The sequence below is a fragment of the Halichoeres trimaculatus genome, unplaced genomic scaffold, assembly GCF_033239565.1.
Source record: "Halichoeres trimaculatus isolate MK-OKI-2021-1 unplaced genomic scaffold, fHalTri1.1 fHalTri1_scaffold_16, whole genome shotgun sequence".
Taxonomy (NCBI): domain Eukaryota; kingdom Metazoa; phylum Chordata; class Actinopteri; order Labriformes; family Labridae; genus Halichoeres; species Halichoeres trimaculatus.
The window spans coordinates 2,227,913-2,245,086 of record NW_027437194.1 but is presented as its reverse complement, the minus strand read 5'-3'; the positions used below and the strand labels follow the sequence as shown (position 1 = coordinate 2,245,086).

At 39.4% G+C, this 17,174-nt stretch overlaps 1 long non-coding RNA gene across 1 annotated transcript in view; it reads right to left on the bottom strand.

Annotated features, from left to right (window-relative positions):
• Positions 1-3,861: 3,861 nt before the first annotated feature.
• The window catches only part of LOC141805806 (uncharacterized), a 28,092-nt gene continuing 14,779 nt past the window's right edge, over positions 3,862-17,174 (bottom strand). The window contains exon 3 of the long non-coding RNA XR_012599732.1: positions 3,862-4,439. This is a non-coding gene — a long non-coding RNA (uncharacterized LOC141805806). The remainder of the gene's footprint in view (positions 4,440-17,174) is intronic.

Sequence of the window (17,174 nt, the reverse complement as noted above, 5' to 3'; positions counted from 1 at the left end):
TTGGATACCTAGGCTATCCCTGAATTGTTGTTTGTTTGTTTTGTTTCTTTGTTGTTTTTCTTTCTATGGACTAATCAGTCTGAAATAAATTCTATCTAGCCATCTATCAATTATTAAAATTATCAATATTATTGGTATTATAATTTTATTATTATTATTATTATTTTTATTATTATTATTATTATTATTATTATTGTTATTACTATTATTATTATTATTATTATTATTATTATTATTATTATTATTATTATAAATGCTATAAAATAATAATTATTATTATTATTTTATCAAAACTACTATTATTCTATAATACTAATAATAATAATAATAATAATAAAAAAAAAAATAATAATAATAAAATTATAATTTTATTATCATGTATTATAATATAATATTTATTATAATATTATTACCATTTTAAATATTTTTTCTATAAATTATAATCATAATATTTATTATATTATCATTTTCTATTTCATTACTATTTTTATTATCATTATTATTTATTGAAAGAGTATAGAACCACAATGTAAGAGTTAAGCAATAGCACACATTTCAGCATTTGAACAAGGACAAGAGGGATGTTAGATTCAAATTAAAAAAAAAAAAGTATTAAATGCAAGCTGTTACAGTTTCAGTTGCTTTTTTAAATTTCCTAATCGACTGTTCAAATTCCCTGTTAAATATAAAAGTAAATGTCTTTTTTTCCCCAGAGAATTTACATTTATAAACATTCCATTTTTCTGCAACAAGAAGATGTAGAAGGAATAACTTTTTTTTTTCGCAGTATTAACTTAAGAAGACCCAATCACATTTTTCTGCAGTAAAATCTCAAAAATCTTCTTCAATGTTTTAGAAATAAATTCTAAATTTGTTTTCCAGAAATCTTTCACAACTGGATAAAACAGGACTCCTGGAGCCGGCTTTGTTTCTATTATCTTCAGCATTCACACGCAATGAATCTTGGGGTATATAAGGCCAATAAGGATTCACAGAATCTGTCTTTCACAGCACCCGCAAAGGAGGCTGGATTCGTCAGCCGCATTTTGGAGGAGCCTTCGACGCTCTGCGGTCTTCAAATTCAGCCTTCGTAGACTGCAGCAGAGAAATTAGGACACAGCTATGGATTCTGGATCAACTTCTCACTTTCACTTTCCTTATCAGCCATGCTTTCTCTTCGTTCATTGGTGTACCTGTAGTCCAGATACGAAGCAGATTGGCGAATAGTGTGCTTCTACGATCTCTGTGTATCGTCATAAATCAATTGCAATTCAAAGTGCTCTAAAGAGGAAGCAAGAATGAAACACTACAGAAATTTAATTCATGTTTGCATTATTCTTCTCCACAGTCGGTGGTAGCCCCTGTTAACACCCTCAGAAAGACTTGAGGCAGAGATGAGCAGAAATTACCTCTGAAGAAACACCTTTAAAGCGCAGCACATTTTCCACTGTTTAAAATGTTTGTTTCCCAGCTTTGTGCACATGTTTTTCTGTCACTTGCATCTGTCAGCCTATTCTCTCATGCACATCCAAGGCATGCTGAGCAGTCACTTAGGCAAAAATGGCAGCCCATAATACACAGAGGGGGGCCGAGCATGGCTGCAGGCGCGACAATTTCACTCTTATGTCTTTTGAATATCTGAATATAAAACAGACACAACTGACTACACTGGCAGCAAATAAAGAGAACGTTCACTTCTATCTCCAACCCGGTAATGCTAGATAAAGGCTGAGTTTGACGGCGCATTTGTCCAAGATAGCTGAATCAGAGGCGAATAAGAAGCTGCCGCAGAGAGGCTGGAAATGAGTGTGTAATCCTGATAGTTCAGAGAGGAACCCAGAGATAGAGCCCGTTGGAGGGAGGGTGCAAACAGATACAGAGGGAAAGGAGGGAAACGGTTGGGAAGATGCTAATGTCCCCCGTCGATAAGCGGCGGGCCAATCTCCAGCAACATATGGAGCGGCGTGGAGAGAGGGCTCCTTCAGCTGAGGCGTTATCTGCTCCACGACTCTGCTTCAGCCTGATTGAATGACTAATCTCCTGGTCTGACAGTCTAACAAGGCTGAAAGTACACAAAGACACAGAGCCCGAGGAGGTGGGAGGAACCGACCAACCAGGGAGCACCGCGGGGCGTTTAGCCTCCAGGAAAGAAGCGCTGAGACAGAGAGGGATCGACCTGAGGGATAAAATGATTGACAAGAGGAACAAAAACAACAACAAGTGGTAATTTCAGCAGCTGAAACAGAACACAGTGCTCGTTTCAGACGGTGACTGTGCAGAACCATCCTGTCCAAGTGTGTGCGACTAAACGTGAACGCCGAGCCATTCGTCACGCAAATTTCCCCGAGCAGAGTCACCTGCAGCACGCCAGAGCTCTCCCCAACCCGCCGCTGCCCGCCACTGATTTTCTCATTTAGAGCTCTACAAGTAATTAGAGTTCATTATGAGCATTCCTGATGCAATCGCCTCCCTAATAGAATCCAATTAGAAACCCGCCGTCAGCTGCCCCCTTTGTTTTCGCTTCCTTCAGCCGTGTTCATCCACCTGTTATTGTCCAGACCTTAAACCAGCGGCAGATAAACAAAAGGAAGAAGGATGGTAGTGAGATGCAAAGTGATCTCCTCCAGTTCTGTGTCTTGATGAAGCTTAACAGAGTTTGATAACTGGGATGGAAACTGGAGCAGATGCTGACAGCGATTTAAACTACGATACAGCAGAAAGGAGCTGTGACTGTGACTTCTTGAAGAGAAGTTTTAATAAACTTCTTTAAAATAAGTTCTTGATTCTTCTTGTCAGTTAACTGTCAACTGTCCAACACTGGGAAAAAATGTGGTCTTCAGGAAGAAGAAAAAAGGAATGACGTCAAAAATAAAGCTTAAAACACTTGTGTTTTTAGAAGCATCAAAAGTTTATCTTTAAAAGCAAAGCATTTGCATAAATCTGAAAACTTCCTTTTTTTATCTGCTCATGAAACAGAGTTATAAGTTGGGTGGCCGTTTGGGAAAGACAGATCTTTTGTTTCAAAAATCTGGTAATATATTATCAAAACCATTTGTTTTTTTTTGTTGTTGTTTTTTTGGAATGCATTAAATTTTACTTGTCTTCATTTTTTTTTATTATTTTGAACAAAATTGCAAAAATAAAACAAAAGAAAAAAATCAAAAGTATTGAAATTCAAAAAAATTGTAATTCTTTCAATTTTGTAATATTAAATAAAAAAATCCCAAAAATTGCAGGAATACGAATATTAATTGAATTTACAAAAAATAAAAAAATTGAAATGTAAACAAATTTGCATAAATGTGAAAAAATTGTGAACATTTAAACAATATTAAAAAAACAAATACATTTTTTAAAATCCCAAAATTAAAAAAAAAAAAAAATCACACATTTTCACCCCCCCCCCCCGCCCCCCCCCCCAAAAAAATATATATATTTATACATATATTTCCAAATATTTTTGGAAAAAAATAAAATAATAAAAAATAAAAGGATATTTGAAAAATTGGAATTATGAAATTTAAACAAAATTCGCTAAAATTTCAATTTTAAAATTAATATTTAATAAATATTTAATATTTTTAAAAAAATATATGAAATAAAAACATACTTTTTTTTCAAAATACAATTTTTTAAAAAAGTTGTAAAAAATATTCAAAAATTCCCAGAAAAAAAATAGTTTAAAATTTTTGATAAAAATATTTAAAAAAAAAAAGACCAACAAAAAATCAAAAACAAAAGGATATTAGAAATTGGCACAAATTTTTTTAATTTTTGACAGGACACTTGATTCTGATAACATACATTGATAATATTGCTTAATTAAGTGTATTTTCTTCTGGATTTGTTGTCGTTGTTGTTTTGTTTGTTATCTTACCAGGGGGGTAAAACACAGGTGCATGGAAAGTTGGTGGCTACAAGGAGCCATTGCAAAGGAGTCAAAGAGCTGCAGGTTGTTGCAGAGCCTTGGTGTAGAAACTCATGAGAAAGAGGAAACCTTTTGTTCCACAATTCCAGCCACACAGTGAACTAAGCACTGCTGTTCTTCAGCCATAAGAACCAGTGGGTAGTGGTATGTAACCAGGTTTTCAGTGTGATACTTTTTTCCTTTCTTGCTCCCTTCGTCTCTCTTTGTCTTGATTGTGGGCTGAGAAGTCAGTGTGACTTCATGTCACCATCAAAACCAAAAATGAAAACATGCAGCTCATACTGGGTGCAACTAAAAAGAAGGCTCATTTGGAAAAAATAACATTGCCGGCAGCGTGTTATTGAGATAACTGCATACGAAATGAAACAAGCTCTTTAAACTACCAAATTCGGCCTTAAAAAACACGATGAGTGACACGCAGGGCAGAGCGCTGTGACTGTGGACTTACATCATGTTGCTCCCAGATCCTGGTGCACAAGAGCAATGTTTCATCTGAGGCTTAAGCTGCTCCCTGTTGAGAGATAAGGAGCCATGTGGTGATGCATGTTTATAACCTTTGATTTGAGCATATTCACATTCAGGAGCATTGCTACAGGGCCAGCCATGCAAGACACATTGACTTTCTGTGCAGACCATACATCTCTTTGATATAACCAGACATGAATCATAAAAGGCCTATTGATTTTTGGAAAGGAGCCACATTAAAAGATAATAAAAAAGAGGCTTATTACGCCATTCATAAAAAAGATGAATAAAAGAAAATATCTTTTAGTCATTTTCTTTCCTATTGTCTTTAATATTCCTCGCATCAATGCCTCATAAATCTGTTTGATGATGCAGATTTGGAGCTTATTGAGCTCCTGTAGAACACATCTGACAGAAACTGAAGTCTCAGGGAGCTATTTATTTGGAAATGAATTGATCTTTTCCTTTATCAGGGTGAATATGTGCTCTGGTGGGGATCAATAAGATGTTGAAACACTCAGACCTTGTATTTGATTAAAAACAGCGTCTGTACTGTTGCTGGCATTTCTGTGTCATTTTAAAGGTGGAGTCTGCAAAATTTTCCTAAAATAAAAAATATCAACTTTACAGGAATAATCCTGCTCAGTTATCTCCTCTGGGCCTCTACACATGTGTGTCAGTGTCTGTGTTTGACTGACCCCCTCCTCAGCCTGGATGTTGATGTTTGGGTTGTTTCCACAATGTTTCTGGGCTGAGATTGAGGGTCAAGTTTTAAGGCACCAAGTGTGCAAGTGGCTTTGTGTGTTGATTAGCTAGCGGGAGAAGCTAATCAGAGTGGCTAAGATAGCGAATGTAGCACAGAGGAAGAAAAACCACCAAAGTGAAACTCAACTCCAAAAAGATAAAGCTTTTTCCTAAACGAGGGTGAAGCTTGGTTTGACTTTCAGGAACTTGGAGAGCAGTACGGGTTGAAGAGTGACGCTAGTTAGCTTCCTGCTAACCAGGTATGTGTCAAATACCCGTGATTAGCTCATTTGCTAACATGCTAAGTCAGGTGCATGGTTCTTGAGCCTCTCCCACGTAGGAACGCAATGCTACAGGTGGTTGATAGGCTAGTCTTCATGGTTGGAGGCAGTGGGTGTGTGCTGCTGCTGGCACTGAGCCAAGGAGGCGGAGCCCAGTTTGAATGCTGTGTTTACTTGGGGTAAGTATTTGCAAGAGCGTCACGATATGCATCACAATGCTTGGGCCATGATACGATATCACAATATTGTGATACATTGTGATATTCTTCACAGTTAATTATTCTATTGGTTGAAACCAAATTTTCTAATTTATTGTGTTTGAAAAAATGAAAGTCAGATGCAAAGTTTCAAACACTTGACTTAGAAAATTAAAAAAGTGAGTCAAGTTTGTCACTTAAACTACAGTGACATTAAACTCATGTTACAAAGAAATTACTGGTGAAAGACGTGGTCATTTGGTGAAACTGTTAAGACACTAAAGTCTAAAACACTGTAAAAAATAAACTTAAAATGACTTTAAACTAACTGACCCAAGAATAGAGAGAAAACAGATGTTTAAAGCATCAAAATCCACGTCATCAAGTTTAGGAATAAGATACTTAAAATATACTTTGAGATTATATTTATTGTACAGTTTATGGGCAACATACAGTGGAGTAGCTCTTTGGCGCCATCTACTGCAGTGGAGGTGCAGAAGACATTTTGTACTTCCAACTCACTAAAATGTTAATCTTTATTTTGACAAAAATATCAATATAAAGAGTTGATATACCAAAATTTTTTATCACAGGTCAGGTTGAAGTATTTTGATATATTTCTGTATCAATATTATTTTTACTTTAAACAGGTAAAGAAAAATTCTGGAATTTTTTTTTTTTTTTTGGTTGAATTTTTTTTTCTTTTTAGTTTAGTGTTTTTGTCTTTTTTCTTTTTTCTTTTTTTTGTTTGTGGTTCAGTTTTGGCCCACACTTTTAGATTCAGTGACAAAGACAGCAATTTTTGGAATTAATTTTGCACTAATGCTGTGACTTCCACTACAGAGTCACTGCTTGAGAGCCTGGTGCCTTTATACAAAGACTTCTCCAGATAATCTGAATCTTAATGTGATTTTATATACCATAAATGATGAAAGTTTGGAGAACAGTGCTAAAAAATAATTAAACTGTTTCCTCTAACAGAGCCTATATTTACCTTTGAGAGACTCTTATTCTCTTATATGCCATTTTCATATCCAATCATTGTATAAACCCATTGGAAAGTCCCCTGTACTTGAAAATTGACATCCAGAATTTTGAAATAAAGTACAAAATTCTGAATTATTGTCAGTTTTCTCTGTTACATTTAACCTTTAACAATACACCTTTTTTCCCCTCAAAGAAACCAGTGCGAGTAGTGAATCACTCAGCTTTTGAGCTAGGTAACCTATATCTGTTCAGTTTAAGTACAGCTTATTTGTTGGTAATTTAAGTCAAGTGCTCTCCAAAGCCTGAAGCTAGAGATTACACCTCCGTGAACACTCTGACTCACCCCCTTACTGAGTCAACAGCCCATCGTTCAAAAGTTTAAAGAGAGACACCGGTTGTCTTTGCCTCATTCCTCTCCTCTGCTCTGGACCCATTACAACAAATGACTTGTTTACAACAGTCAGCCCCCGACGCTCAGTTCCCGGTGAAAACAACAAAATTGCTGGCGGGTTTCATTGACTTCACTTACATTAATGTAAATGTGTCATATCTGTGACACGCTGTTCATTTCAGGAGTTACAAACACTGTCATCAGAAAACAGAATCAACTCCCGTCTGGCTGGAGGCATCAACAGGCAGGTTTGCACAACGCTCTATCTTAAGACTTCAGAGGGAAATAAACTCTCAAATATTAATAATTATTCCTATGAATACAAATTAGAAATAAATGAAATGCTTACAAATGCAGCTGAAATATAAGTGTTGTTTTTCAGGCTCTATGACTGGGATGAAACAGTCTCAGAGAAAATGCCAGGGCAACATCTTGCTGGGTAACTGATGCTAATATAAAGGGGCTCCTGAAAAAGTCCCCCTTCTAGATATCTGCCTGATCATAAAGTACACTTAAGAATGAGATTTTCAGCACCTATATGGGTTGGCAAAGTTTAGTGAGAAGAGAGATCTGTGTTCTTCTCTGTCTAAAATTATTTCATGTATTAAGAAGTAGGAGAGAGATAGAGCACAAGCTAAAGGCTAAAAGGGCTAAACTGTTTGTGCTAATGTTGACTCCAACCCACAGTCAGCAGTTATTCTGCAGTGGTCTGTTCAAACTTGAGAGTCTATCAATAAAATGAAGAGTGAGGTTACGTTAGCTCTGATTGGTAGATGACTGGCAGGACATGATCAGGATTCACTAACGTTAGCCTACAGGTACATCATAGCCGATAGCACTACATATAGCCAGCTACTAAAATGTTTGCTTGTTGTCATGTTTCAAACAGCAGTGCTATGTAACTGTATCTGGTAAAAAATGGCTTGAACAAAGCTAATTTGTTCAAAAACAAACACATGCCTGGTTAAAAGTCTCTGAGCCAGAAAGTAGCGAGGCAGTCGGATTAAAACAGATCCTCCTCAGAAGCCCCGTTTCCACCAAGCAGGTTTAGATCAGTACGGTTTGGTACGGTTTGGCTCACATAAGCCCGATCCTGTTCTTGTCTCCACTGCGAACCTTGCCCCCTCGTGGTAGGTAGCGTGTAAGCTGGATGCCAACAGCCCCATCAGTAACATAATAGCGTGATGCCATAGCAGCACAACACAGTGAACCCTGCTAATAAATCCAACAAAGAAGAAAAACAGAGTAAACAAAGAGCAACGATGGAAGACATCCAGCAATTCCTCTCCTTTGTGATCGGCATGTGGCTCTTCTCTCTCCAGAGAAGTCTGTGTGCCACCAGGAGAAATACAACAGCCACTGTCGCATGGTAAGTGACGATTCCTTTGCCCAATCGACAGTTTGCAGTGTTGTAGCGCCACTTTCTCCACTCCACTTTCTGAGAGCGGATCGGTTTAGTCTGGCACCCCCCTACGGAAGGGTCCCAAAAAGCAGGATCTGTCCTGGGATTAGTCAGTGGAAACACCACGAAACGCATGCCGAACCATGATGAACCGAAATGAACCACTTGGTGGAAACGAGGCTGTAGCGTCTCTAAGCTGATGAAGGTTCATACGACACCAAGTATGGTGCACAGTTGGTTGTGTTAAATAGAATCCTGTGCTAACCGAGCTAACATTAGCCTTAACATTTCCAGTAAAAGTAGCATTAGACAAGGGAAGCAAGACTTTTGTGAAAATATCAATGCTGGAGCCTCTTATCTTGGAGATTTGCACCAAATCTATCTTAAAGAATGAATGAGACAAATTCACAGAATTTCAGTCAGAAGATGGCGCAGCAGAGGGAGCAGGTGGGAGTAAAGGTAAATAGTGGTAAGGAGTGAGTACTTTCCTTAGTACTATAGGAAACTTACAAAAAACTTCCTAAAGAGCTGCACAGTTGCGCAAAAACTGCACATCTTATTCTTTTTGTTTGATTTGATGGTTTTATTTTCCTATCTTGAGTTTTAACATCTTATTTTCCCTTCAGTGTTTCCAGTGTTGTATATTGATGCGTGTTGAGGAGGAAGTGTTTGGTCACTTTTTTTTATTACAGTTATTATTGTTTTTTTTTAATTTTGATGTATTTATTTGCTTTTTGTCAAGTGCTTTGTGTATAAAAAGTAAAAAAAACAAAAACAAAACAAAACTCAGAGACCTTGAACTATCTTTGATTTTGTCTGACTTTGTGTCTGTAAAATGCACTTTTTAAGCCAAATTATGTCACAAGTCTGTTGCAAATTTAACCAATTTATCATTTGATGTTCGTCCAGGTGTACTTTTTCCAGTCCTGATCTTTAAGTTTTCTGAAATGTGTTGACATGACATTTTCAAAGACCATGTATTTTTTTGATAAGTGTAAAATGCACCAACTTAACCTAATTTTCAGGGGATGGGACAGTACACAGAGGGGATCTGAGCAGAAACTTTCCTCTCAGTCATCCAGCACTGACTGTACTGCTGTAGCGCTGAGGGAGCCAAAGCTGTAATTACTCTCTCAGACTCAGCTTCAGCGTCATGTGAAAAAAAAACAACTCTCTTTTAATCATCATAACTCAGCCTGGTCTTTTGAAAGCAGCTTTAACTGACTTGCCTGTTGGGTAAAGTGAAAATTACCTGGTGTGCTCTATCGAACTTGCTTCTCTCAGTGATTGTGTCCTCAAGTGTTATGGTTTGTTTATGGGTTTTACATAATTATCTCCAAGCTCTCCGTTCCTTATGGCTCTGAATTCAAGTTCCTCTTTCTTCTTGGAGAAAACATTGTTTTTTGTTTTTTTCTGGTAATGTGTGCTCGGCTATTCAAGAAGAAAACAGAATAAGAGCCTGAATCCTCCAGCTGTGGATCCCTGCTGTGTGACGAGTGAGACGTGTGGGGGATGGGTATTTACTGGTTCCTGTTGAGAATTCATACAGCTACCTTAGCTTAGCAGTTAGCTAACATTTCTCAAGAAAACTCCATTTCAGGATTTTCTGCTTGAGGTTTTACTGACAAACTGAACTCAAATTTATTTATTTATTTATTCTTTAATTATTCTTTTAATTCATAAACTGTAATTGTTTTTGCTATTATGAGTATGGTTGATATTGTCTTTTTTTGTCCGTGTTCTTTTATTACTGTCTTTGTTTAACATGTTTTACTTTTGCCTTGAAAATCTACCACAAACTACTTACAGACTATATACTTAGGTAATGGGTGCCAGCCTGGGGGAGGGGCGGGTTTTAGGGTTCTTTTCCTTTTTTATTTTCTTTCTGTTGTTGTTATTGTTGTTTATGTTTAAATTTCAATCTGTGACTTTATATGTTTACGGTGAAGAAAACCAATAAAACAGATTGTTTAAAAAAAAAAAAAAACTGAACTCAAAGAAATGTACATCACTCTCTCATAGGAGATTTCTATTCAATTTACCAAAAACGATACAATTAGATAGTGCTAGCTTGATGCTAACGTATATGGGAAAATGCATTGGTATGCTAGCGTTTAGCTTACATTGAAATATAATTTCAGCTTTCATTACAGAAACATACTCAGGAGGTAAATGTCAAAAAAAAGTTACGTGCAAGCTCATGGCTGGCTTCATAACTACGGCAAGGTTCCAAACGACTTAAAATATTGCTATAATCACTTCCAGACACTAGATGGCCTACTTGATAGAGATGGAGAGCAGGGTTGAAAGTGATAGTGAGCTGCTGGCGTGGATGGCTACGGGTGTGGGGCGCTCTGAAATGGAAGTGGAAGGAGAAGGAAGGAAGGAAGGAAGGAAGGAAGGAAGGAAGGAAGGAACATGACAAGACCTCCATTTTTTTCTCTCCAGCTGAGCTGCGGTTTGATTGCAGCGCTGGGACTAATTTCTTGGCGGTTGTCAGAGTGGAAGTGGAAGTCTGCTTTGTAGGCGGGCAAAGGTTTAGACGGGATAACATGAACAGATTTCCCAGCAGCCCTGAGGTTTGTGGACTGGGACAGTGAGGATTGGTAATCAAGTCAATTAGAAGAGTGTGTGTGTGTGTGTGAAGGACGGATGAAGTCCCTGTTTTACATACAAGTCCACACCGTGTCAGTGGGGATGTGTTCGAGCGGTGCGGCTGCAGAGCGTTGAACTCCACACACGCTCGTTCCTCTCATCATCCATCCAGGACGCGGTTACAGTAAAGACGCTCTGCGCAGTCTGGTGACATGGCTCCCCCAGCGTTGCCAGAAAACATCAGAAAATATTAGTCTTTATGATGTGTCTCCAGGCTAGCAGCCGCTCGCTGAGGTCTGATATGAGAGATGCTCTGCTCCAGCCCACAGGGAACCTGAAGACGCTGGCTAATGGATTATAATGAGCTTAATTTGCTTCAGGATGAGTGATAAGGCTGTGAGAGCGCTGAGGCATGTCTGAAGCCTTCATTTTACTCATATTTAATACTGGGGATGTGAAGAGGGAGGGGAGGGCCATTAGAATAAAGTCACTTCAACAAAAGTGTCCACACACACACAGCCTCACTTTAAAGGAGTAGATTGTCTTTTCCAAATAAAGAGGAGTCATTTGTTTGGGAGCAAGCAGACGCTCTCTGCTTCCTCAGGACGCTGGATTTTCATCAGAGCTCTGCTGCAAAATTAATGAAACGGTCCAGATTAGCTGTGATCAGTGGCACCAACACGAGGATGATGCAACACACAACACAAAGCATGCTGGGAATCGCGTTTAGAGTGATGTGTGCATTGAATTACATTAAAAGAGTGTGTTTTTTTTTAAGACATTGAGGCTGTTTAAGGTTTAACTGTTTGACCCGTGTTCCATCTGTTATCGTTATTTATACTAGCCAACCTCTAGGGGGAGCTCTAAAAGTTATGGGACTGTGTTGTTGGAGTTATGGTTAGATCCAAAGCGCTCAGTGATCCCCAACCAGGGTATGAAGTGAAGTCCCCACAAAAACTGCTCCCCCTGGTGGCTGGCTGCAGTATAGGTCAAAAAATCCATCTCCCCAGTCATTCCAGATGGGCTGTGGTCAAACTTTAAAGAATTAATACACCTGGTAGAAACGTTTCTCACGTCTGATTGTTGTAGTGATTTGAAGATATTATTTGGCTGTCTTGTATTCAAGTCCTCTTTTTTCTGAAAAGTTTCATTTTCATTGGTTATTAGAGGTTAATAACAAAGCTTTATGTAACGTTTAACAATTACAGCTGATGGGAGGGAGAGCCAAAAAAAGATTAGACTCTCAAAAGGAAAAAATAAATAAAAATGCAGCCTGGCAAATATGAAAGAGAAGTTCAAGTGCAGGAGTTCAGCAACATGAAAGTAATCATGGTGCACCACCACGCCACGCCAAAACAAAAGCTGCCATGCCTTCAGAATTATGATCTTTTTATTTCCAGATGGTTATCTATATGTAGTGCAGTGGCGAATGCTCTAATGCCGGGCGGACACTGTGCGATTTTAGAAATCTGTCGGGGAAATGCTCCCACTGCACGACCGCATTTGTCACTCATCCTCTATTTGACCCTACGACATGCGTACTCATACTGTACGACTGCTGTCAGCCACGATTAGTTTACAACCTCGACTACTTGTCAGCGTCAGTCGACGTGCTTGAGTCGAGTGTGAACAACGAAAAACAAAGGTTCCTAGTTCCTATGACAACCACAGCGTACCTGACAACAAGATGGCGAGCAGGCAGCAAGTTGTTGCAGTTGCGTGCTGTCTTGTGCGCTGAAACAAAAAAAAAAAAAAAAAAGGATTTGGGTACGTGAATGGCTGAGGAGACGTGGTCGGTATGGGATGTCCATCCTTCATCAGGAGCTTGAGGTACAAAAATATTAACGCTGGGCTCACTGGCCAAACGCAGCATCAAAAAGGAAGGTAGGATTGTGACGTAACACCACTCACACTGTACAGCTTACGACCTCCCGACCGGGCACAATGTTTCCACAATGACACAGTGTGGTCTGCGACAGCAAAATCGTGGTGAAATCCCCTCGAAATCGCACAGTGTCCCCCTGGCATAAGACTGCAAGGGAAGCTCAGCTTCCCCTAAAATGTCTCTGAAAAGTGTTGATATGTTCTGCTGTGTGAACATTTCATTGATAAAATCTGAGCTAGAATTCCTTCATCTTTAGTTCAGAATCAGCTCCTATCACAGGTAACTGGCTCCACCTCCTTCTCATTCATCCCCGCAGCGTCTCAGCGCTTTAACACAGTCGGACGCTGAGCGTCTTCTGACTTCAGCGGGGAAGCGTAGAGTGGGTTGTTCCACTGTGGAAACTGGATGGTCATTGGATAAACGCTGGGCTTTGTCCCTCCCATCGGACGCTCAGCGTCTCTGGGGGTCTATGAGGCAGTGGGCTGGCCTGGACGCTGGGCTTCTGCATGATGATTGGATGATCTGTCTGAGGCTGAATCCCTTTTTGATTGACAGTGAAATGAGCCAGTCAGAGATCTTGAAGTATAACCCTCCACCGGAGCATCTTCTCAGTTTTACAGTCAGTTGTTCTGGACTGATCCGGAGGTTTTATCGATCCCCAGAGAGTTTACTTTTCTTAAAAAACAATGAGCGTTGTGTTTAAAGATCTTCTCTCTTTTCACCAATAAGCAGCTACAGCTACAGCTGAGGAGCTTCTCCCCCTGTCACTCACACTTACAGCCTGTCGTCGTCTCACGTAGCAGCTCCAGCTGATAACAAGCTGACATGGAGGGTAGAATTACCTTTACATAAATAAACAAATTTATGATGTAGGCCAAAAAAAATGAGCTTCCCCTCCTTGACTGACCAGCAGCCGCCACTGGGTTGGAGTCAACATTAGCACAAACAGTTTAGCACCTTTAGCCTTTAGCTCGTGCTCTATCTCTCTCCTGTTTCTCTTCCTTCTGCTCTTCTGTCCTTTTTCTGTCTGACAGTTAGGCTCCAGTGTCCACCATCAGTACAAAATTAATCACAGAAAGAGAAGTACGCAGATCTCTCTTCTCTCTACTAGACTTCATCAGCTGGTGTGGCAACACATTTGAGAAGCTTCTTCTGTCCCAAAATGATTCATGTAGTTTGTTTAGCACAACATTTTAACTCTAATTATTCGGGCTAATTTACATGTGGAAACATGTGCTGAAGATATCAAGTGGCTGATTTAACCTATTCCAGTAAATGTAAACAAAAATTTGCATGTGTGCATGAGTGATTCACTCTGTGTGTGTGTGTGTGTGTGTGTGTGAGAGCGCTTATGTATGCAGCCAGATGGGTTTCACCTGGCACTTTGTGGGCTTTTATCATCTGGGTGTAATGGGCCCTTGCAAAGCGTTAGCTGTTATCTCCGTGGGTGTACAGAGTGTCATCTTTTTTCAGCGTTTGGAGCCTGATTAGATGGAGCAAATATGTCGATGTGTAAACGCTGAGAGGCAGCAGAAAGGAGAGGAACGGGAGGAGCTCGTTGAAGTAAGATGCAGAACAGATAACAGGAAGTGGACTGAGGGAGGGGCATGCTCACTACCTGTCATCTGAGCTTTGTGGAGGACCTGTTGATCCGACCTCTGTTCCCCTCTTCACCCCGTCTCCCCCTCCCTGTTTGAGGATGTAATTATTTCCTCCTCATCCTTCATATCGCATGCAGATACACACCTCCACTCAGAAGACGCTTCAACAGTGTCGAGCTTTTCAAGTGGGCAAACACAATGTGCTTTTCTGATCTAATTAATGCACCAATTAAGAAAAAGGAAAACCGGCTTCCCAAGGGCAGCTTTGCCCAGGCTCGGCTAATTAAATCTCCAAAACATGAGTGATATGCTTCCTGATCGGGTGTGACAGCTGGTTCTGCGGTGCAGACAGCCACAATAGGTACGACCACACACACACACACACACACACACACACAAGAAGGCAGAAAAAACAGTAGGGGATAGGTCCTCGTCCAGACAGTAGCCCAACCTGTGAAGGTTAAATCTGGGTAAAAGTCCAGAAAGGGAGGCAAAGGAAATGAATAAATATTTATGCACATCAATAAAAAATAAACATCCAAATACTTGAGAGCAGAAAATCTCTTTTTGTAGGTCAGAGAGGAAAAATAGAAGTTAAACAGCCTGACTCTCTTTGCTGAGGGCATGTTTTGGTGATAGTGAGGTAATTTAGAAAAAACAATCTCTGTTGGTAAAACTGACTTTACTGAAAGTTACCATGTATCCGCCCAGGCTCGCTTGATGCTAAAGGAAACTTTACAGCAACAAATCTCACACAGCTACCTGTGTGTTTCTGTGTAACCTCAGTCTGAGAGGATCTCATGCAGCGTCTTTGGATCAAACCAAGTCCGGTTTAAATTAAAAAGCCCTCTTAAATCAGGAGAGTTGGCAGGTCTATCTGACTCATAGACTGTAAAGAAAATTAAATAAAGGTCATCTTGCTCTGCTTGAAGTGAGGTCTCCATAAAAACTGCTCCCCCTGGTGGCTGGCTGCAGTATGGGTCAAAAAATCCATCTCCCCAGTCATTCCAGATGGGCTGTGGTCAAACTTTAAGAAATTGACACACCTGGTAGAAATGTTTCTCACGTCTGATTGTTGAAGTGATTTGAAGATATAATTTGACTGCCTTGAATTCAAGACATCTTTATTTCTTTAAAGTTTCCTTTTCATTAGTAATTAGAGGTTAAAAACAAGGCCATACGTCACGTTTAATGAGGACAGCTGACGTTCTTCTATATTTTTGTTGGGGATTGTAAATTATGTCTGGAGGGAGAGCCTTGAAGATATTGGACTCTTAAAAGAAACTGCACAGACTCTGGCTGTCAATGGCGCACCTGTGATGGTTCAAACTGACGTTTTATGGATGGAAGTACAGGCGCCAATCCAACATTATAGATGGAAAAGGCAAAAACAGACATGTGAACATCATGTCCCAGAGCAAAACCTGCTCAAAAACTGAATTCTTTTGCAAAACTGAAGGTTTTTCTTGAAAAAAAAAAACATAAAATATTACTTTCCCCAGTAGGGATGGGTACCAAATTAGGTACTTTTATAGGTACCGACCAAATTCTGTCATAAGTACCGATTCATGGAAAATCAAATGTTTAGGTACCTAAATGCATCCTTGTGACTTTGAGAGAGTGGAAGAGTAGGTGATTTTCCATACTGGACATGAACACAGCATTGCAAGGTTATACATTGAAGAATAAATATGTGAAGTTAAAGAAATTTGAGATTTTATTACTACAAACTTTTATTAAATTGATATTTTTTATCATATGAACACAAAAAAGTACCAGAAATTGGTGCCGTTGAGCACCAATACCAATTGCCAGGTACCGGGCATTGGTACCGTATCGGTTCAATTGTGAAAGGTACTCATCCCTATTCCCTAGTGACTAAATACATTAATGGAGCAGTAATTCTGTTACTAATTCAGTTACGTTCTTGGTAAAGTAAAAAGTAACTATAAATAATTACTTTTTACAAGTAAATTGCTCAAAACTGCTAGAAAATGACTCTTTTTCTAACTTTGCATGTAAATTCATGTAGGACATCGACATCATGCACCTAGCTGTGCTCAGCTGACAGGGTGATGTTCCAATCACCAAACCCCTCGCAACCAATCACAGTGCAAGTCCAACATTAAGGTGGTGTATATAAAGGGCCATTTACAGGACAACAGTTTTAGGGTGAAACGCAGAAGTTTTGTTGCGTTTTGGCCTCGAGTTTACACGAGTTTTAGCCAATCTTAAAACTTTTGAAAACAGCCCCCAGAGTGGGATTTTTCTGAAACACTGAGCATCTGTTGCTCCACCTCTGCTCTTAGCATTCACCGACACACCAGATGATCGACTCACGTCTACTTCAGAGGAGATCTACCAAAAGCTGCTTCTGGACAAGACAGTTATAGCACCACCTACAGGCCTGGCATGCTCATTACAGCGTTTTCATCCCCTCAGAGTTTCCATGTAAACGCAGATTTTTTTTTCACTGAGTTTTAGCGTTTTCAAATGGGGCCTAAATCATGTCTCCACTCTCTCTTATCCCTGCTGCTTCTGTCTTGATAATTCCTCCTCCTCCACCCGGCCTCCTCCTGTTAAGACTCTACGTATGTTTCTTATTGATCTGTATGGATGTGTTTAGGACGTATGCCAACTCTATCCGCACACTGTGAATCTTACCTCAGTGTGAGTTATTTCTTTGTTGTTTTGCTGA